This window comes from Apodemus sylvaticus, chromosome 1 (genome assembly GCF_947179515.1).
Source record: "Apodemus sylvaticus chromosome 1, mApoSyl1.1, whole genome shotgun sequence".
Lineage (NCBI taxonomy): Eukaryota > Metazoa > Chordata > Mammalia > Rodentia > Muridae > Apodemus > Apodemus sylvaticus.
This window is the reverse complement of record NC_067472.1, coordinates 73,095,719-73,118,857: the sequence shown is the minus strand read 5'-3', so window position 1 is coordinate 73,118,857 and position 23,139 is coordinate 73,095,719.

Here is a 23,139-nt window from a genome sequence, read left to right as displayed (position 1 = left end):
ATCAGTTAGGGAGACGGAACCAAACACCACAATGAAGGCTGTGGCTCTTGCAACACAGCAGCAGCCTTGTAGTGTGTAGAGCAGCTAGGCCACTCATTCAGCCAGCCCAGACCTATGCCCATGTTCCAAGCTTTCAGGACACAGGTTTAGGGTTCATGACCTGGACAAGGCAATCTCTCCATCCCTCCTGGTGGACAGGCAGTGAGCAGGCGGGAGCTAGCAAGGGCTTGAAAGGAATATAGAGGCTATGAAAAAAAAATGCTTGATGATCCAATGTGGCAAAAGAAGGAACAGTTGCTGCTTCATTCCAGCCTTAGAGACAATCTCCCACCTGGAACAGCCATCTTGGGCTCAACCTATGGCCATTGAGATGATGATGAAAGGGAAGAGATAAGAGGGGAAAGGAACCAGATGTTTCGAGCACATACCTTGTTAGGTATTGATCTCACCCCTCTTTACCTTCCCACAGCCCTAGGAAGTATGCACACAGGATCTCCCTATTTCTCAAAGAGGAGATTATAACTTTAAGACAAAGACAATGTTACCCCATTCAAAGGGGAAGTTTCCTAATTCCTTTAGGGATGAGCTCAAACAAGCAAGCCTGCCTTGAAGTTAACTGGGCAGTCCTCCATGACCCATCCAGGTACCCTAAAGACTGAAGTCCCCTGGGTAATTGACTGCAGAAAAATAAGCAAACCCACACTCTTTGTCTGGCTTCTTTTGAGAGCAGGAAGCATGTATGGCGTGGATCTAAGCATGACTGCCTGTGAATTTCGAGGACTGTCCTAGGGATGCTACCTGTCACTGTCCCATTTATTGCACAAGAAGTCCCAGGCCCCAGAGATGCCCAGAGAAATGAGCAGCCTTGGCACCTCCCCAGGGCTCAGCTCACAGAAACCAGGCACGGGTGACAATGGCGATGCCTTTGGGTCTCCAATAAGTACAGCTTAAAAGAATCAAGACAGAGAGCATTAGTCCCAGAGTCTGCCCAGGTTCACACCCCTGGCAGCAGTGTCTTGGCATCTGACTCCCGAGTGAGCAGGTTCTTCGTCACACACCCTTGACTGCTACTGTCACTCCTGTCCTCTCTCACCACTGAATTAAAAGGCAACTTAATCTACACTTCGGAAGACTGCTCACCATTCTCAATAACCTGCATCCCCAAGGATCTGCAGGGTCTGAGTGAAGATGAACTTGAATGTTCTATCTCCTGAGCCTGACATGCTACAGGAAGGCAAAGTCCTTCCATGTGATCTACACTTATACAACCTTCCCCCCTCAGTGAGCCAGGAAGGATGTGGTTATGGCCTTCAGAGTCCAGCACTCACTTCTCCACACTTTTGGAGAAGTAGGATCTCCTGCTTTTCCATGGGCCCGGGACTGACTGATTTACATACAGTTAATCTCATAATGACTGGATGATTGAGGACTGTTGCTCTCCCCATTTATGGACCGGGAGATTTAGGCCCAAGAAAGAGCTAGTCCAGACTGTGGTCAGGGCCTCTGTGCCTGACGCCTACACTGTGGCTTCTTCTGCTGCCCAGAGAACAGCCCACAGAGGTACAGGAAACTCCTGCTGCACAGTATCCCTCAGGCAGTTTGGGTCCCAGCTGGTTCTTGGTGCCTTCAGGATGAAGGTCTAAGAGATATAAAGAAAGAACTGTGCAGAAGGGCATCAGTAACTCAGATCTGGCAAAGTCATGGAATCTCATTGGCTGTATTCCTTGCCTTCTCTCTGAGGGAGGCCTCAGGGAAACTAAGCCAGCAAGCCTTGGCTTGGGGCATACATACAGTGACAGTTTTCAGGAAGAAGAAGCAATCAGCTTAACTTCAGAGGCCGGGGACGGGGGTTGGGGGGTTCTGAAAAGCCACCTGGAAGCAGCTTTGCGAGCCATTCCTTGTGCAGACACAGAGAAGCTGAGCTGGTCACATCCAGTGCTACATGACTATGGCCCACTTTCAAGACCATCAGACCCCAGGCACTGCTCTGCCTGTCCCTCTCTGGCCCTCCCAGCAACAGGTGACTCTCCCTCCTAGGCATCTCCCATTCTCTCTGTCCTTATTTCTCCATAGGAGGAATTGTTCGAGGGAAAAGAGACAGTTCTCAGCTGCCATGATCCCCTTTTCAGGCTAAAAGGCTGTTGGCTCTGGACCCATCTAGGAGAAATCAATTTCAGACAATGGCCGTCCCCCTCTGGCACCACTCTGCCAGACTGGGCTCCTATCCTCCCACCTGCCTCCACAGTAGCCACTTACAGAATTACCCAGGAGCCAGAGGCAGATCAAGACTGGAGGAAATGGCACCAGCCCACGGAACAAAATGGATTTGAACTTCAAATAAAATTCCAGCCTCTTCCCATGGGCAGATTCTTATCATTTTTTATTTAAACCCATTGTGAAGGAACGTGTGGACACTGGCTTCCTTCTCCCAATATAGAACAAGGCTGTCCTTGAACATCTGATCCTCCTGCCTCCACCTCTAGAGTATGGAAATTACAGGTGTGAGCACACAAAGAAATACAGAAATTCACTGGGAACTGAGCAGTTGAGGAGGGGCCATAGGGCGAACTGGGACAGCTGGGATGTGGGGAAACTAGTGGTATTGTGTGCTTTTATGATGTTTAAACTTTTAAAACAAAATAAAACTACTTATTCATGAATTGGATAATAAAAGAAATTAGGCTCTTTTTTAAAATGTAAAACTTCAGCCTCCCTGGGAAAGAGAGCCATTACCAGCCCCAACAGGTTCCACAGTGGGCAGTGTGCCCTGGCTTGGGCCTGAAGAAAGGAAAGGGGACCATCTCCTTCTTTATGGAGGGCTTGAGAGGAGGTGGTAGAGGGATAATGAGGGGACTTAGAAAGCAGGAGGTATCTCTGGGACCTGGGACTTCTTGTGCAATAAATGGGACAGTGACAGATAGCATTCCTAGGACAGGCCTCGAAATTCACAGGCAGTCATGTTTAGGTCATACATGCTTCCTGCTCTCAAAAGAAGCCAGATAAAAACAGACAAAAAGTATGGGTTTGTGATCCTGGGGTCCACACTCCCTCCCTGCAGTTGGAAACTGAATTTTTTGGGGGGTGGGGGGGGGGTCTTTTCGAGACAGGGTTTCTCTGTGTAGTCCTGGCTGTCCTGGAACTCACTCTGCAGACCAGGCTGGCCTCCAGCTCAGAAGTCTGCCTGCCTCTGCCTCCCAAGTGCTGGGATTAAAGGAGTGCGCCACCACTGCCTGGCTTGGAAACTGAACTTCTATGTTCAGCTCCCAGTCTGAAAATGGGAAGAACAGGTCTCACAAGGACCTTTGCAATGCAGTCAAAGAAGAGACAAGTGGTGACCTGGCAGTGCCCTGGCTCTGTTCAAGTCTCCACCAGGGTTTTCAGAGGACACCAGCCAGCAGGTGTCACACTCCTGGACAGCTCTTCAGTCATCAGAACTGAGGCTCAAAGGCCTTTTAGGGAAGCAATGCCTGTTTGCTTTAGCAGTGGGCAAACAACAAAACGAAATGAAATTGAAGCCAATCCTGGGGCTTTTTGGAGTCTTCTCTAAGGTACCTGACTCAGCAATGATGCAAATAAGGAGAGAGACAGCTTCCTCCCACCCCCAGCCATGAAGAGAACCCAGAGCATGCTGAGAAGAACTTCACTGGATGTCAGTCTGTAGGAATAGCCTGGACGGACAGCCTTGCTAGGGTCGTGGGACAACGGAAGGCCCCATTGGGAAAGTAGTTGGCACACAGTGAGTACCAGTGGAATCTCCATGACAGGCCCTGGGAGGATAGAACTGGGGGTTCTAGGGAACCTCACTGTCCAGTCCACACTGCAGTCTATGCAATGCTAACAACAGTAATCATGGGCGCACTGTGTGCATGCTGTGTGCCGGCCACATGCTTCTTTATGAGGTCACTATAACCTCTTGTAGACTGAAGTTCAGCGACATTAAGGAATTTGTGCTAGATCAAACAGGATATGGCAGGGATCTAGAGTTTGAATCTAGATACTGTTTTTTTCTAAGATTTATTTTCTTTCAGATTATAAGTATACATGCATGTCTGTGTTGGGGTATGGGTATGTGTGAGTGCCGCTGCCCACCAAGTCCAAAAAAGATCATCGGATCCCCTGAAACAGGAGCTACAGGTGGTTGTGAGTTGCCCAGTGTGGGCTAAGAATTTAACTCAAGCCTGCTACAAGAGCAGCAAGCATTCTTGACCCCTGAGCCACCTCTCCAGCCCAGTGAAGCCAGATTCTTGACCATTTTTTTTTCCTAAGGGGAACGAGAGGATTCCCAGCTGCTTTGTGAGCTGTGCCTGAAGACAGTTGCTGAATTATTCCCTCCGACCAAACCACTGCAGGCAGCGTTAGCGGGAAGGGTCCTGCTGGGCTGGCTGTAGAAGTCCTTGGCCAATCTAGGATTGCAGAGTGTGTACCAATACCAAAGGCTCTCTATTCCACCCCACCAGACCCTAACTTTCTCTCTGGCACATAGTAGGTATTCAGAAAATGGCTCTGGGATAGGCATATGGTCACATGGCTATTTCTGAATACACTGAGAACAGCTCAGTGGAGTCCAGCTTTCCCCTTCAAGCCATGTTGAAAGAGAAAATGAGATTCTCCAAATATTCCCATGGTTGTAATTCGTCTTGAAATTGAAATGTGTTTTCCCAAATTACCTACTGTGCCTGATTTCAAAGAAGCTACATTCTTGTAGACTTTAGCTTCAAGATAGAACATGTCAGATCCTGACAGTGAAAATAAAGGGTGCCCCCGGGGTACTTGAAGAGACAGTAGCAGAGCCTGACAGCTTATCCTCCCTGGGATGAGGCCCCAGTTAAAGGGGAGCCCCTGCTAGGGGCTGGGAGAGCTCCCGTGCGGCACCAGCCACTGGGCCTCCCCAGGGCCCATCCTTCTTTCCATTAACCTTGGAATTAATTCAATAAATGTCATGACTTCTGATGTTCTGATACCCAAGGTGTGAGTCTATTGGACCCAGATAAAACATGTTACTCAAGCCCAGATCACTTGTGTGTTAAGAGACAAACATGGGCTGAGGAGATGGCTCCGTGGGTAAAGCACTTGCTATGTAAACAAGAGGACCTGAGTTCAATCCCTGGAACAGATCTAAAAAAAAAAAAAAAAATTGGTCATAGCGGCATAAATCCCAGAGGGACAGGAGAGACAGGCAGGTCTCTGGGTTTTAACATCCAGCCTGTTGATAAACAGAGAACCACCCACATTCTAGAACCAGGTGCTCCCCCATCCCCCACTCCACCTTCAGTGACTCAGTACCAGTGAGCCCCATCATCACTAGCAACCAATGCTAGTTGGGTCACATACTTTACCATGTGCTTGTGGCCTTTCCTCTTCCCTCCCCTCCCCTCCCTCTCCCCTCTTATCCTCACTCTGGTGGCCTTTCACCTCCCCACCCCCCATAAATCTCTTGCATGTTGTGTGGTGTGATTCTTCTGCAGCGTTCCTTGGCCTTCTGGTTGCCAGGATACTATTTTGCCCTTAGACATCCATGCTGGCATAATCAGCCAGCTCAGGCCAGTGAGAGACCTTGTCTCAAAAACAAGTAGACAGTACCTGAGGAACAGTACCTGAGGTTGACTTTGGGCCTCTACCATGCATGGATACATATCTGTCACCAGGGACCTAGAACTGCCCCCTCCAGATAGCATTCAGTCCAGCTGCAGAGATGACAGGTTCAGGACAGGAAGATGATTGTGATATAGGTGCTTAAGTGAGCAGAAGCCCCAGATTTGGGGTGTGAGAGGAGCTAGGGTAGGGTGGAGTGGGGTGCTAACATTAAGCCAGAAGCAGGTTTAATCAAAGATGTCCCTCTGTCTAGTTACCACCTCTCTGGGGGGACCATCATCTTGGTTTGGTTAGGCCTTCTTGATCCTTAGCCTGCTCCCTGGAGACAGGACTGAGTGGATGGAGAGAGAGTGAATGTAGAGAAAGCTGGGAATAAGCTCAGCACTGACTTAGAAAGAGGCCTTAGGAGCAAAGCCAGAAGACGCACATCTGCGTGGGCTCTACAGGGGCATACACCAAGCACAAGATGGGCCGAGCCTGTTGGGAGATAGTTTCCTGAGTTCGGCCATCTCAGGAACAAGTTCCACCATGGTGGCAGGATCAAAACTGAGCTCTTGTTCCCAGGCCTGGAACCTAACTCCAGCTCCTACCCTGCTCAGTCAGATGTTCCATGCTTGTCTGTTAACCATTAAAGGATGCAAAGAGGGGAGAGACCGTTATCCTGTTACCTACCTAGCCAGGGCATGCAAGTCATAATGTGCTGCCTGACTTAACTGAGTATGTGCAGCCTGCCCACGCCTTGTTCCCTTAGCATTCTGAATTCCAGATCTCCTGGTTCAGTAGACTACGTATGGCTCACCCACTCCTTTGTTCCTTTATCTCTCTAGATTCCAGGTCAGGGTCCAGAAGGGGACCTGACTGCAAAAGCTGACTCAAGGACCCTGAAATCAGGCGACCCGGATAAAGCAACGTCACCAACCTTAACTTCCTTGTTTAACCCCTATGTCAAAATGTTAATACAACTAACTGCCCACCCCACTCCCCCACATACTTTGTGATTCCATCCTTTAAAAATGTCCTTCTGGGATGAGGTTCAGATCCTGAATTGGCTGACTCCCTGAACTCTGAGAGTCTCAACTTTCTTGGCTGTTAAGGTGACTTACATGGTTTTCACACTGCAGAGTGTGGCAAGATTGTGTCCATGATAATGGTCAGAGGCACTGTTGTCTGTGCATGATACAGTTGCTGGAGTAAAGGCCCCTCCCCCACCTTGTCTGCCTTCCCAAAGGTCTTGCTTAAGGAAAGACCTTTTCAATTCCTATCTGGTTCAGTGTCCCCAAATTCGTTGGGGGAATGGGGTTGCTCTACAGCAACAGGGGTGGGGGAGGGGATCACTTAGGATGCATTCCTCCACCCTGTCCTCTCTAGCAACACTTTGCCTGAGCATCTGATAAGCCACACATAATAGCAATGGGTGCAAAGAGGTGCCATTGAAGACAAGGCCCACTGGGTAGCTGCAGTGGGGAGGGGCTGAGTGACCTTCCGCATCTCAGAGGTTTGTTTCTAGAAGTGGTGATTCCTCCTCCAAGACAGGACCTAAGATGCAGATAAATGTCATCCCCCCCCCTCCAGAATAGATAATGCTCTCCAGTCTCCCGAGAGAGACAGCCCCATCCTCTGGCATCTGTAGGGCCAGCAGGGCCCACTCGCCCTGGTCCTCTGGGAGGCCTTCTAACTGGTCCTGTGGGATTCATTCTTCCTTGGTGCCCTCTGGTGGCTGGGTGCTGGGTGCTGGGTGCTGGGTGCTGGGTGCTGAGTGCCTGCCATGAGTCAAGAACTTTCTAGTATTCAGCACTTGCTTCCACACCAGGGGAGTTGGGGGAAGCTGGACAGCTTCTTTTTTTCAGACAAGGAAATTGAGGAATTGAAATATGAAATGACTCCCCCAGGAAGATCTTGCCTGATCTTATTTCCTCCAATCAAGTTATACTAATGGATGATTTAAAAAAAAAAAAAAAGGAGATAGGCCAAGCTGGGGCCTCCTCAAAGGCCAGAGTCTGAGCTGGCTGAGCCTCCCTCAAGGGCAGGAATTAGAGATGGGTTGGCCTGGCAAATGGAACCTACTGTCCTGTGAGGGATAAGGGAAGCAAGCAGCGAGGGAAGTGCCTCAGAGTGCCAAAGCCACTGGGAAGGAGCTCAGGCTGCCCGGGGTAGCCTTGAACACCGAGCACTCGGGTATGAACCACACAGATCCTGTGTAGAACAAAAGCCGTATCGTCAGCCGAAAATGCACATGTCACTCGCTAGCTTCTGCTTTCCCTGACAGCCTTCCTCCCACAGCGCTGTTGCGAGTTGAGGGTGAACTTGGTGCCAAAACGTACTCCTTTCCCCACCTAAGAGCAAGGGTGGGGGGGATGTAGAAACATAAAAACCCAGCAGGCTTCAAAGGGGTGACTCCTGGTCCCACCAGATAGGAGATGGGGTTCAGACTGGCCCTGTCTCTAGTATGGAACCCTAGCAGAGTACTTATTCTATACCTGCCAAGCTTCTTTCAGACCTTAAGAGGAGTATTTCTTCAGGACAGACAGAAGCACAGCCCATGTTGTAATGTGGTACCTACTACTATCAAGTGCATAGTAATAAGAGAGAGGCTGAATTACCTTTGTGCCCCAAGGCTGGTCAGTGTTGTCTCTAGGGCTGATGTCTTGTGTCTACACATGCAAACGGGGTGTTCTAGAGGGTGTGTGTGTGTGTGTGTGTGTGTGTGTGTGTGTGTGTATAATAAGTATGTGTGTGTATGTATATGTCTGTGTGTGTGTGTGTGTGTGTGTGTGTGTGAGAGAGAGAGAGAGAGAGAGAGAGAGAGAGAGAGAGAGAGAGAGAGAGAGAGAAGAGAGTAACAGGAGCAAATTTGATTTAGACACCTAATTCCATTTAAAATGACTTTGGCAATAAATCACCCACTCTCCCTGAAGCACATTTCAGTGGCATCGACATCTTTGGATGAGAAGTCCCCTTATCCTACTGGGTTATCAGGAGTATATGGGTGCACACTGGAGGCACCCAGAAGCCCAGACCAGCACCAACTCCTCCTCAAGCTTGTGGAAGACCTGCCAACAGCTGCTTACAGATCTGGCTTCAGTGAGCCTCCTCAACAGTCCAGTGACAGCCCTATATCAGAGTGAGCACCTGTGAGGCACAGACCCCCAGAATGGCTCTCAATGCTGCATCTCTGACTCTAAGTAGAGCATCTTGTTGGGTCTCGATGAGTGACAAGGAGGCAAGGTGGGAATCATTCCCTTGGACAAGATTCCAAGATATCAAGAGTGGATATGTAGTCTACTTTCTAGATCCTGGACTTGCTGGGGCTCAAAATATGGTTAAGACCAAAGCTCCGAGCCTAGGCCATCAGGTTTGGAGCCTAGATTTGGCACTTACCAATGAAGAGTCCTCGGTAAGCTTCTGAACTCTTAGGGGGCCCATGCCTAAATATGACAGAGCTGAACATAGCAGGGGCTTGCCACTGGAATGGTCTCAGGCCATCTACTGTCCAGTACTACAGGTCATCAGTGCAACAAGAAATGTTTTCTCCCCAGGTAATAGTCTTAGAAGGTTCCGCACGCACGCGCACACACACACACACACACACACACATCTATAGGTATACTGACATGCACACGTACCCACAGGCTCACATACAAACATACTAGTCCCCAGAGACTAAATCATGTATACATTCCCAGACATGTGCAATAGTATTCCTGGTCTCACTGACACACACAGGTACCTTGCTAACATTCTCACAGGCTTCTATGGACTCAGAAATACATGGATTGTAATATACATAAATACTGAAGACTCACTGGCATTCAGACATACTAAATGCACTGACTCAGTGTCATATCTTACACAGATATATTGACACCCACAGACTCAGGAACACGGCACACACACAGACACATACACAGACGCACCACAACACTTAGATATAAACACCTCACTTCCACACATAAAAACTCCCATACCCGATAGGCCAAGTGGAGCTTTGATACAGGTGACTGGATGTTGCCTCTGAAGCCAAGGTCAGAGTGCACATATTTAGACACTTCCCACATCCCTGAACCCACCCCACCTCACTCACTAAGCTTAGCCTAGGATCTAAGTGCTTAGTCCTAAGTGAGAAGTACTTTATCTCACAAAGTTAAGTCATAACATTAGCAATGCTGCTGGTTACTGCAGCTTTGGTTCATGGCCCAGGCTCAAAATGTCCCTGTATCAAAGGGCTTCGAAGGACCTACCTTGCTCCTGACACACTTCGCTCCTGACATGACATGACATGACAGAGTCTCACTCCCACCTGCCCTGAACCATTTTCCAAAAAGCTTTGAAACTAGCATTTAAACACCAGCCATCAGAGGCCCATCAGCCCATCAGCCCATCAGCTGTGGGCCTCAACCCCCAGGAACCATGGCAACACAATGGCAGAGCCGGGCTACCCGTAGCTTCTCAAGGTCCCTCCCTGCCCAGGTTTGCCCTCCCTAGACCCCACCCTATAAAGTGGTCCTGGGTCACAACACAGCAGGCAGTTCCAAATCACCCCTGTAGCCTGTGCCCCCTGTTCCCTAAAACCAGGCCTGCAGCCCTGCGGTCTCCTAGCCAGAGGAACTAAACCCTGGCATGTGGAGGTTACTGTGGGGAGGGAGTCTAATCACTCAGGAGCACCATAAGATAAGAGGGAACAAGGGGCTTCGTGTCCTCTGCTAATGTCAGGAAGTCTGGGTGTTTGTGGCCAGGCAGGCAGGCCTGAGATCCAGGATCCAATAAGGCTACGAAGAGCCAGGTGAGAACCCCACTCAACAGGAATTGCTATAAACTGTAAATGGCAGCTCACGGCTCTCTGAGGACCATCAGCAGGGAACCCACAATGACTGAGCTGCCATTGTCTGGCTCCCCTTCACCCCTTCTCTCCAGCTAGCATCCAATGAGAACCTGGTCCCATAGGGATATCTCTCATGCCCTTTCTTCCTCATTCTTGTGTCTAAGAGGCCATCAAATCCCCTGGGCCACTTGTCTTGGGAACTTTCCCTATAGACATTCAATTTCCACTAAAAGGTCCAGGGCTAAAGCAACTGCTCTCTGAGCTATGGGTCATACCTTGCAGGCCAGGAATCTAGGCAAGGCAGAGCTAGACAACTCATTGCTACCCCAGTTGGTAGGACCCCAAAACTGGCATCTAGAGTCATCTAACCTCTTGCTGTCAGGGAGGACCTTGGTGGATCCCCTGGGCGTGAAGGTAAGGCCTGCAGGCGGGCTCCCTCCAGCATGCAGCCACATGGGCACAACTATCTTTCTTTGAGTGTCAAAGGGGAGTGTCCTGATTGACCCAGGGCGTAGCCTCTGACAATTATTGCTTCTGCAGCAGTCTGTCCTGAAGGAGCTGGCCCAAACCCAAGGAGAGCGGACATCAGGACCGCATCTTATTAGGAAGCGTCCGAGAATGTGTAGACATATTTCTGAGCCATCCATCAGCTCAGAAATGTTTCCAGAGGTGCCATGCAGCCCTGGCCCTCCCGACTGCTTCCTCAGCTCAGCCACTTGCCTCTCAGAAGACTTGATCCTAGGCCAAAGGCTGGAAAAACAAACACATGTCCAGCTGTCCGCCTCCAGCCCTGTCCTTCCAGGCCACCCATCACCAATAGGGAGGTTCATGGCAGCAGCAAACCAAGAAGCTCCGGAACTCACAGCTACTTACCACAAAAGCAGGGTTTTTTGTTATTCCAGATGAATTTGAGAATTGCTCTTTCTAGCTCTATGAAGAACTGGGTTGGGATTTTTATGGGAATAGCATTGAATCTGTAGATTGCCTTTGGCAAGATGGCCATTTTAACTATATTAATCCTGCCAACCCACGAGCATGGAAGGTTTTTTCCATTTTCTGAGATCTTCTTCGATTTCCTTCTTCAGAGATCTGAAGTTCTTGTCATATAGGTCTTTCACTTGTTTGGTTAGAGTCACCCCAAGATACTTTATGTTGTTTATAGCTATTGTGAAGGGGGTCATTTCCCTAATTTCTTTCTCAGCCTGCTTATCCTTTGAATATATAAAGGCTACTGATTTGCTTGCGTTGATTTTGTAGCAGGATGTGGGGTTAAATACCTGAAGGGCAGCATTGGTTACTGTTCCTGTAGCGCCCTCTGCCTCTGCCCCAGCCACATTACATACAAAATCCTCCATGTCCTCCTGCTCATGCCTTCTAACCCGAAGCACTTCTCCTTTCGAAGAAACCCTAGAAAACTCATATTCACGCTTCAAAACCCAGCTGCCATGTCACAGCCTCTGTAATTCCAGCCTGTATCCACGTATGAGCACAATACAAGTGTAGGCCGATGGAATTTTGGCTCACGCTGGGTGATAAAGGAGGGTACTGGTCACTGCCCTAACTAACCCCAACCTGGCTTCCTTTGACTCGGTGCTTGCCTCCTTCACCTGGCCTCTCCAGTCACCTTCGATTCCAGGAGCAGAAGGACTCATTGAAAAACACACCTGCAACGTACAACTGAAACAACACCAAGCAATGGGAGCCTGCAGGTCAGACTCCTCCCAAACAGGGGCGATTGTCAAAACAGGGAAGGCTACACTGTAGAGAAGAAGGAATTATCTCATGAGAACCACAGAGCCACAGCCACAGCCACAGCCACAGCCACAGCCACAGCCACAGTCACAGCCACAGCCACAGTCACAGCCACAGCCACAGTCACAGCCACAGCCACAGCCACAGCCACAGTCACAGCCACAGCCATAGTCACAGCCACAGCCACAGTCACAGCCACAGCCACAGTCACAGCCACAGTCACAGCCACAGAGATAGCCACAGCCACAGTCACAGCCACAGCCACAGCCACAGCCACTGCCACAGTCACAGCCACAGCCACAGTCACAGCCACAGCCACAGCCACAGCCACAGTCACAGCCACAGTCACAGCCACTGCCACAGCCACTGCCACAGCCACAGTCACAGCCACAGCCACAGCCACAGCCACTGCCACAGCCACAGCCACAGCCACAGTCACAGCCACAGCCACAGCCACAGCCACAGTCACAGCCACAGCCACAGTCACAGTCACAGCCACAGCCACAGCCACAGCCACAGCCACAGCCACAGTCACAGCCACAGTCACAGTCACAGCCACTGCCACAGCCACAGCCACAGCCACAGGCACAGTCACAGTCACAGCCACAGCCACAGCCACAGCCACAGTCACAGCCACAGCCACAGCCACAGCCACAGCCACAAGCAGTGACAGCCAGAAGGACTTCTCCAGGGCACCTTGAGACATAAGATCTGAGGAAGCTGAACCTACCTGCCAAGACTGCTTAATTCTATGGTCCTCTTGCCTGGTTCTATAAAAATTCAAGGTTCATGTCCTTTAATATGTCCCCATGTGGCCACACTGAGTAAGTCTCCTCTCTGCTTCTCTCCATTGTAATATCTGTAATTGGCATATTGGCATAATAGGCAGCAGAGCCAGACTATTGTGACTGCAGGAAGCAGGGCTTTTGCTTCTAAAATTTTGGTCGTAAAGGATAGGGGTTTTTTATATATGTGTATGATTGTTTGTCTGCATGTATGAATATGCATCACATGCGTGAAGTGCCCATAGAGGTTAGGAGATGACATTGGATCTCCTGGAACTGGAGTTACAGATAGTTGTAAGCTGACATATGGGTGCTGGGAACCAAATCCAGGTCTTCTACATAAGCAATATGTTCTCTTAATTGCTGATCCATGTCTCCAGGCTCAGTTGGAAATATTTCACATATACTAGTGACAAGGTTCCAGAATGTGGCATTCTGACTCACAGCATAGGGACTGCCTCACACGTTAAAATTCCCAAATTTCCCCCCAGAAGATTCTACGCAGCTGAGGCTAAGAGGCACTACTATAAATCAGTGGCCCCAAAGTGTCACACATAACAACCACCTGAGGCACTTCCAAGCTGCACCTTTCCCCAGCATCTCCCACTCAACCTGTCAAATACAGAATCTAAGAAGGCCAAGCTCTTAGCCTGGGTACCTTATAAAGCTTGTCCAGGGTGTTCCAGCTGCCAGAGTGGAGAAAAACTGGAGTGAATCCTAGCTCCCATTCAGAAGCATGACATTCAGACATAACTCAGAGCTTCTTTCTAACCTTCACCCTGTAAATGACCTTTATCCCAGTGTGAACCAGGTCACAAGCCTGTGGTTTTACTGAGAATATCACAAGAGACTCTCTGCTTCTAAAACTATTAAGTGAATTCAAAAGATGAATAATTTAAAGATTGATTCCATGCACATAATAGATGCTCAGTAAGTATTCATTGAATGAATTAATTAGTTAATCCATATACATCTAATTTCACGTGACACAAATACTTCCTTCCCTGAGGAGGAGATTGAGTTCCTTGAAGGCAGGATGGGGACCCAGACTCAAGCAAGGACAGCCAATGCACAAGCCAATAGGTCCATGAAGGATCTATGTAATCCCTCCTGGCTATCTCTCCGGTCTCTAGGTATGCAATGTGTTTCTAGATGAAGAGAAAAAAGCTCACACACTGCTTCTGCTGGAAGGAAAGCGACGGTACAATTTAATCATGTAACTCATCGATCAACTCACCCAGGCTGTTATGCATTTTGGAGGCATTTCCATTTACAGTGACCCAGAGGTCCCTAGCTGCATATATCAGGCCCTGTTCACTGCCACGATAATACCCAGACTCAGTTTCCCTAAGGAGCCCTGTGAGGATGTGGCTTCTGCTCTAACATCAGAAAGAACAGCAGATCGAACCATAGCAAACAGAAGGGTAGCCCTCACCTCCCTGCTACTGTGACTGCAGTGATCTGGTGCCCTGGTTTCAAGATTCCTCCTGCCTTACTCCTCACCCCCATTCCTAGAGCTGACGCCCAGGGGAAGGAAAGCCTCGCCCTCCACACTAAGGGTGCTGGGGTCAGAAAGAGCAGGCAGTCTGGACCCAGCTCAGTTCTTAGCTGTGTGAGCGGAGCAAATCAAGCCTGTGAGCCTCATCTCAGATGATATTAGCAGTGATGGCTGTCCCCAAAGCCATCATTCGGTGAGAACAAAATCTGGCCATGGAGTTGAATGCCAGACACAGCTTAAAGGGCACCTGAGGACATGGTTGGTGATGACACAAGCCCTTTAGGCCCAGGGGCTGTCTGGGTCTCTGTGCCACTCAGAATAAGTATATTAGTTACATTTCTCACTGCCATGACAAAATTCCTGACAGATGCCGCTTAAGAACAGAATGGTTCATTTCCCACTCGTAACTCGATAGTGTAGTCCATCTTGGTGGGCAAAAAAACATGGCGTCAGGAGCAGGCAGCAGCTGGCCATGGTGCATCTGTAGTCTGAAAACAGCAAGAAAAGCTGGTGTTCAGCTGGCCCTCTCCTTTTTTGATTCAGTCCAGGAGTGCAGCTCACAGAATGGTAATGCCCACATTCAGGGTGAATCTTCACACCTCAATTAACTCAATCTAGAGGCTTGCTCACAGACCAATCTAGAAATTTGTTTCCATGGTGATTTTAAATTCCATCAAACTGACACTCAAGATTAAACAGCACAGAGTTGCTTATCATACCAGGCCCTGGATTTTGTGTCTGGAAAATAACATTAGCTAAAGACCTCATCCTAAGATCATGGCCGTGTGCCCATACCAGCAGGACCAGGCCTGGCTTCCACATTGTCAGTACAGCAGTCTCCACCCACCTTGCCTCTTAGGATTATAGCTTGTAACAACTGCTTATTACAACAGTCAGGAGCAATGTTCCCTCTGGCAAGGGTGTAACCATGCCTGAGTGCACTCTCTACACACAGACACAGGCCCCGAAGAACCCTACACATACTGTTTTGCTAATCAATGGGGAAGTGTGTGGTCCAGAGGAACCCAAGTGTGAGAGCGAGTGTGCGGTAGCTGTGTGGCTGTCATAGCCATGACAGCCACACAGCCAGTCTCCATCCATCGTGTGTTCTGCCTCCACTGAGGCTGGAAGGAAAGAGATTTGTATCCCCCAATCAGCATGCAGGGTAACCTTTCTCCACTAAGAATCCTAACCGTCTCAGTACCCTAACACCTCACCCTGCAAGGAGGGAGGAAGAAACCTGTGATGTCTGCAGCTGTCAAATATATTCACTTCTAAACTCATCACAACTGCATTTTCCTCCTCTCCTCTCCTCCTCCCAAGCCACAAAGTCATCTGTGGATCCAAGGACCAGTTCCAGGACAAATTGGAGATAAGGCTCTTTCCCATTCACACACACACACACACACACACACACACACACACATCCTGGTGCAGATTAGTAAGAAGAGTGGATAGTCCTTCAATAGAGAGAACTCATGTGTATCACTACCTGCTCCATCCGAGGCAGGTCTTTAAACACAGGTCAGTGGGCATCCACCTCCCAGTCAGCCAATGTGGGCAGTGTGAGCCTTTATCCCAGGACCTTGGGCGTGGCAGACATTCTGCAGCTGGGGAACTCTATAAACAGCTGGCTCAAGGGTTGGTGAGATAGATCCATGGGGAAAGTGTTTCCTGTGTAAGCATGATGACCTGAGTTCAGATCCTCAGAACCCACATAAAGACCAGGTTTTGTCACCCATGCCTGTAATCCCAGAGCTGGGGATAGGAAAGACAGGAGAATCCCTAGGGTTGTCTGGCCAGCTACTCTCGCTGAATCCTTGAGAGTCCCTGTCTAACAAAATAAGGTAGAAATCAATGAAGGAAGACATCTGAAGTCAGCCTCTGACCTTCACACACACAGAGACACTACATGTGTGTTCTCACACACAAAGAGATGTGGAGAGCCAACTCAGTCTTAACCAAGTTCATAGGCACTTGGGAGAAAGTTGGTAGGTAGTTCATGTCTGAACACTGAAGACAAGGGTTCCATCTGGGTGATCCAGGGCCATTATTCAAGCTCTCTGGACGTGATGTGCTGAGCAAAAGTACCTGGGTCCATTTATCCACTTCACTGGGTGTCCTGGGTGCACAGGTGCCACAAGATGAAAACATTGTCATGCTTTACAAACCCCAGAGTTCTAGGCAGGAATTAACCATCACCACGGGGGCTTCCTTTGGGCCCTGGGAGGGTGAACTTGAACTTCCTGGACTCTCAGAGGAGAGTAACTTAGAGCAGCTGCTCGGAACACTCCAAGTTTCCGCCAGACCTACTGGTTCATCTCCCAAGTTCATGCAGACTTGATGCTTGATTCATAACACTGGTTTGTTTCAGTAAAACAACACTTCGAATTACCTCACATATCAATGCATCTGGATGCTCCAAAGAACTGACCTGACCCTGTGGCTCTGTGCCCTGCCCCCTGCCCTCTTCACCCTGACACTAACCCACAGTCCATTTTGAGTGGCAGGGCTACATAGAGTTTCTCACAGCTTTTCTCCTGAGGGTAAAAGGCTGCTTTGGCTGTCTTTAGAGGTTCCAACTCATCTCCAGGGAGTTAAGACAGCAGCAGTTCAGGGTGTCCCAAAGCAGAGCTTGAGATGAGGTGTGGTGCCAGGGATCAGCTGACAGAGGCAGGGTAAGTCAGAAAGTAGAAGGAAGAAGGGAAGGGCATGGAAATGGAAGAGAATAGAGCAAGGCTTCCCAGAGTGGGTGGTAGAGATAGGGGGCTGTGGAAGGAACCTGTACAGATGCTTCACTTCAGTCTGGATCAGAGATGGGCCGCTGACCCACCTGGACCCTCATCAGTGACTGAAGAGTCAAGTCACAAGATCAAATTTGCATGAAGTTGGGAGACAAGGCAGAAGCTCTGGTAGAAACCTTGGCACGTTCAGAAGAGCCCCCCTGGGTTGATCTTCTGAGAGCCCAGGAAGTAAATTTCACCCTCCTAGGACATAAAGGAAGAGTGATAGTGGTGGTTAAATTCTGCCTAGAACTCTGGGGTTTATAAGGCATGCCAACATTTTTGTGTCACAGCACCTGTGTACCCAGGACATCCAGTGAGATGAGTAAGCGGCCACAGGTACTTTTGCTCTACACATCAAGTACAAAGGACTTGAATAATGGCCCTGGCTCACATAGGTGGAACCCTCACGAACTATGCAGCTTGTGCCAGGCAGGAGAGCATCAGGATAGCATCAGGATAGCATCAGGATAGCAGGTCCCCAGAGGCCCTGAGCACACAAGGAAAGCCCCAGGGGACAAGACCTACACATACTAGCTTTCCCCAGAAACTCTGATAAACTGTTTCTAGGAAGTGATGCCAGCCCCTGTAAATCTTTCCCCTTGACCCCTCCCTACAGCTTGCTTCCCTTTATATTGCCTTGTGTAAAAAATAAAATTTGACAACTTGATCAGAATACTGTCTTGCTGTCTGTCTCTCATGTCTCTTGTCTCTCACCTTTTTTTAGGTGATCCGAGGACCCTGTTGACTATTCTGTGGGTCGGGACACAGCCTCTTGCACTTGCCTGCCTGAGGTGAGATGCTACCAGCTGATCAGGGTCACAGATGGATGGAAACTTCCATGGTAGATCCAACCACAGGCTGCCTCCCATCACCTGCCGCACCCTTCATAGCTCAGAGCACGGATCCTTCTGAAGGGCAGAGTTCTCAACCACACAGCTCACACTTTGAGCTGACACAGAGATATGCGTTGGCTGCATGTGACTGACAGATACTCTATTACCTCCCATCTCTGTCAGGCTTGTCTTGCCAATAAGGATAGAAAGGAAAAGAGAGGGGAGGCGAGGAGGGGAGTTAGGAGAAGTTAATGAATATCCCAGATTCCCAGATGATCCTGAGATGGAGAAGAGCTTAGCAGACCTGAGGAGTGAGCACAGTTCGTCCAGGACAATGACTCAAAGTCAGAGGCAGAAAAAGGCAGTTAGAAAAGCCTCGTGGCCTTCACCCAGGAGTTTCCTGAGGCTAAGTCCTGGGAGGTTGGCTCACTTTAAGTGTTGGGAGCAGGGAATAGCAGAGTGGTATACAGATTTCATAGATCACACTGGTTTCTGGCTGTGTGAACAAGATGGGAGGCATGAAAGGACCAGTCATCCGTGAGAGGCTGCTATTGCAATCCAGGAGAGGGGTCTCTCTCTCTTTTTTTTTTTTTTTTTTTTTTTGCTTTATACATTTTTTTAAATTTTATTTGGTTGTTATTTTTTTCTTTTGAGGCAAGGACTATGTACTCTCTATGTACTAGTTTTATGTCAAATTGAAAAAAAGCTAAAGTCATCTGAGAGATGACCCTATTTTCTCAATTGAGAAAATGAAGTGATGCGTACATGAAATGAAAAGCGTAAGATTAGGCTTCTGGCAAGCCTGTAGGATATTTTTTTAAATTAGTAATTTATAGGGGAGGGCCGAGCCCATTGTGGATGGTGCTACTTTGGAGCTGGTGGTCCTGGGTTCTGTAAGAAAGCAGACTGACTGAGCAAGCCAGTGAGCAGTACTCCTCCATGGCCTCTGCATCAGCTTCTGCCTCCATGTTTCTGGCCTCACTGCTTTTGATGATGAGCTGTGATGTGAAACTCTGAGTTTCAGATTGATTCCCATCTTGATTTTGGTCATGGTAGTTCATTGCTGCAGCAGTAGCCCCAAGACATCATATAACCCAGACTAGCCTCACATTTATCATCCTCCTGGTTCAACATCTTCAGTCCTGGGATTACATGCATGTACCACCACATCTGGCATATTATTTGTCTTTTAAAATAAAAAATAAGTTAACTAACAAGCAAGAAAATAAAATGAATAGCCATGTTTCTTTCAGGCATCGGGGGATATGAGATCCCAAAACACAGAGAAGGAAACACAGACAGAAAGGCAGAGGAGTGGGATAGAGAGGCTTAAAGGTCCGGGTTTTCTGGCTTCCTTAGTGAATGATTAACATGGGCTGCTCAACCTTTCAAAGCCATGGCTTCTTCCTCCAAAAGTTTTTTCTATCATCACCATAAGCACCACCCACTGTCATCACCATTGTCACCACTATCATTACCACTACCATAATCAACACAATTACTGTCATCATCACCATCATCACCATTATCCCCATCACCAGCTGCAGCAGCAACACAACCATCATTCCCAGTGTTGTTCTATCAGAGTCCACTCCACCCTGGATTCATCTCATAACAGTTCTGGCATCTGAGTGGGTGAGCCACCTCGCCTCCTGGTCTTCAGTCCTTCTGGCAATCCACCTTCTCATCTGGGAGGTCTCTTGTTGAAAATTAAATACAATGGTTCAAAAGCAGGGATATTTAATCATTAGAATCACCAAAATACAAAGCTTTCTCCTCTCTTCCTATCCCTCCCCCTCTTCCCTCATTATGCTTTTCTTTTTAGTATCCAATATCATTTTAAGTAAGGAAAAATGAAAAACTTGTATTAGTAGTACAAATGTTGCCATCCATCATTATTATATTATGCCATGCAGTTTTAAATGTAAATAGGAGGACATTTACTTTGCATGTAGAATCATCCAAACTGCAGCTTGTATTTTATGGTGGGTACATGCAAGTGTATTTACCAGAACAGTGGGGTGAACAGCTCTTCTGCTTGCCGCTGTCTCTCATCAATAGAATCATATTCTACCAGCATTCTGCCTTTGATTACTGATGCATATGGAAGCGATGGAAGTGTGGTTGACCCACCTTGCCCTTCTCTTCCATGCCATGATCCTCGTGCACCCACGGAAGCAGAGTCAGAAGGTCTGAGGGGCTCCCTGCTCCTCTGAGTTGCTTGGAAGGTTATTTCCTGCCTTCCTTCTCAATCAAAGCACATTCAGATCTGGGTGGCAAGGCTGTCTCTTGGAGCTATGAATGCCCATTCAATCGTGCAAAAGCATCCTCGTATTTGCTGAGTGTCACTGAGCTTCCCCACAGCACGAGTCCACCAGGATTCTATGCTTGTGGTATTGGCCGTCAAGAGATGATATGCAAATGAGAAGATTAGGTGCAGATAAGTCTGGAAGAAACAATGGACAGATATGTTGCTTGGATCTGCTGCACTCGTGGGCCTGCTCTGTGGTCCCATCAGACTTCAGTTAAAAGCACAGGTTTAAAAGATAGCATTATTAAAATTACAAGCTGATGGCAAGATGAGGCCCTCCTGATCACAGGTCACAATCACTTTGTGGTCAATTGCATGCACGGCACACCCATGCATGATGTGAGCTCTGCCAGGAAGTACACATGACATGCTTACGCTTGGCCTGTCTCCCTGAGCAGTGGTAGGATGACATGTGACAGAGGTGATAGAAATGCTTCACAGCCCTAACCCCTGGACCACGTGGGACCTGAAGAGTGAGCCGGGCCGCCCTCAGCACAGCAAGCTGGAGGAGCAGGCTTCATCTGCAGGAAGCTGATCAGCTGATTATGATTCCCGATGAGCTTAAATAACATGAAATCCATTTTACTTGCAAAACTCAGAACTATGCTTACTAACCCAGCAAGCTCAAATCAAAATGTTTCCCTGAACAGTCACTGGGCTATAAATCAACAGTGTGTGACGGGCTGTTTGCAGTCAGTACCACCTGGGTAGGCTTCAAGGGCCTCTCGCCCTACTCAGAACTTCTGCCCAAAGAAATGGGTGTCATCACCTGTGTTGGTGATGTCAGAGATTGCTCTGACAGCTTGTATCTGGTCAGTGTTAGGGGCCAAACCATCACACATTTCCATTTTGGAAAGCAATTTCCTGCCCTTATCTTTTCTAAGTCAGAAAGCAGATGGTCTCACGGGCATGGAACATAGATGGATTCAAGTTTCAGGACACAGTCAGTCTGGGCTATTAGGCTCCATCCAGTTCAGGTGGTAAAACAAAAAGGACTAGGGATGTAGCTCCGTGGGGAGGGTACTAGCCTAGCATGTGGGATATTCTGTGGATCGATTTCCAACGATGCTTGATCTGGGCATGGTAGTACCAGCCGGAGGATTAGGAGTGCAAAGCCAGCCTATTTGGAAGAATTGGAGAAAGGGAGGAGGCAGAGGGGAAGGAGGCAGCAACAGGATCTAGAGACCTAACTCTCCACTCACTGCCAGAAAAGCTGGGCTCACTGGTGACACAAAAGAAGCAGGCAAACATTGGGTAAGCTTCCTCTAGTACTGAGCAAGCAGCAGCCGCTAGCAGGCCCACACAAAGGCCTTCACCATGTTACTGCCTTTGAATCTCCCAGTTACAACTCCTACTGTCTAAATCCTGGTGAGCATCACTCCCCTTGAGACTAAATAAGGTAAACAACAGAAACAGGGGCTGTCTCCATGGTCCCCGTGATAAAGCTGAGGCTTAGAAAGTAAACAGAGCCATGTGTTCAAGGTCACCTGCAGAGCCAAGGACAGGACCCAAGTCTGGTCCACCTTCCTAGACACAGTGACGGACACAAATGAGCTCACACACGTGACAGAACACTACAAGCCTGGCTTTAGAACCATCGTGGGGGCAGTAGCCACTTGATTTCTAAGCAGAGGCATTTCATAGGACACTAGAGGGTGTCGGGGGAAGGAAGTGGCAGCATTAGATGACCTAGAGAGTGGAGGCAGGAGGATTGCCATGAGTTTAAGGCCAGCCTGGGCTACACAGTGAGTTTTAAATCAGGCTAGGTTACATAGGGGGATTTTAAATCAGGCTAGGTCACATAGTGAGATATTTTATCAAAGAAGGAGGAAGAGGAAGATTAGGAGATAGAGGAAGAAGAGATTATAGTATTTCCAAGAAATGGATGGAACTGAAAATCATCATGTTCCATGAAATCAACCAAACTCTGAAAACCATACCAGTGAGAGCTGTGTCCAGCACAGCTAGGTCCTGAAAGCCAGGCTGTAGCAGCAAGGGACTGACAGAAGGAAAGACACACAGACACGGGTACAGAAAAGCCGGAATTAGACTGTGCGCTCTGATGGAGAGGCACCAACTACACTTTATAGTTTAGAGTTTATCACACACAGCACAAGAGGAGGGGTTCTGTAGTCTCCAGAGGACATGTCTGTAGTGATCAGTCTGCGTTGCAGACATCCAGGAGGAGGAAGCTGCTCAGTTTTGCACACTCTGGTCGGTTGTTTGTAACACTTGTGCTCACACACATGTCAACATTCACACTTGGACTGGAGAAAGGCTTTGCCAGTCCCCCAGGGGTCTGAAACATTGGTCCTTCACGTGGAGGCTCATGTCAAACAATGCGCTTTCACTCAGAACTTCTCTGGCTCCCTACACCTGCCTGTTTTCTCTCATGTGTAGCTCTAGACAGGAATACACAAAGATGCACTCAGCATGGGTGGAGGGGAGAAGGAGTGTGGAGGGGCCAATGTGGAGGGGCCAATGTGAGGAGATGAGGGGCAGGACAGGGCCAATTCGAGCGAAGGATAGTGAGAATCATGCATGAAAACATAACGAAACCAACTATTGTGTATGCTAACTAAAAAATTAGTTGGTAAAAAACTATTCATTGAGTTGATTTTATAACCTGCCACTTTGCTGAAGTTGTTTATCAGCTGTAGGAGCTCTCTAGTGGAGTTCTTTGGGTCACTTAGGTAGACGATCATGTCGTCTGCAAATAATGATAGTTTGACTTCTTCCTTTCCAATTTGTATCCCTTTGACC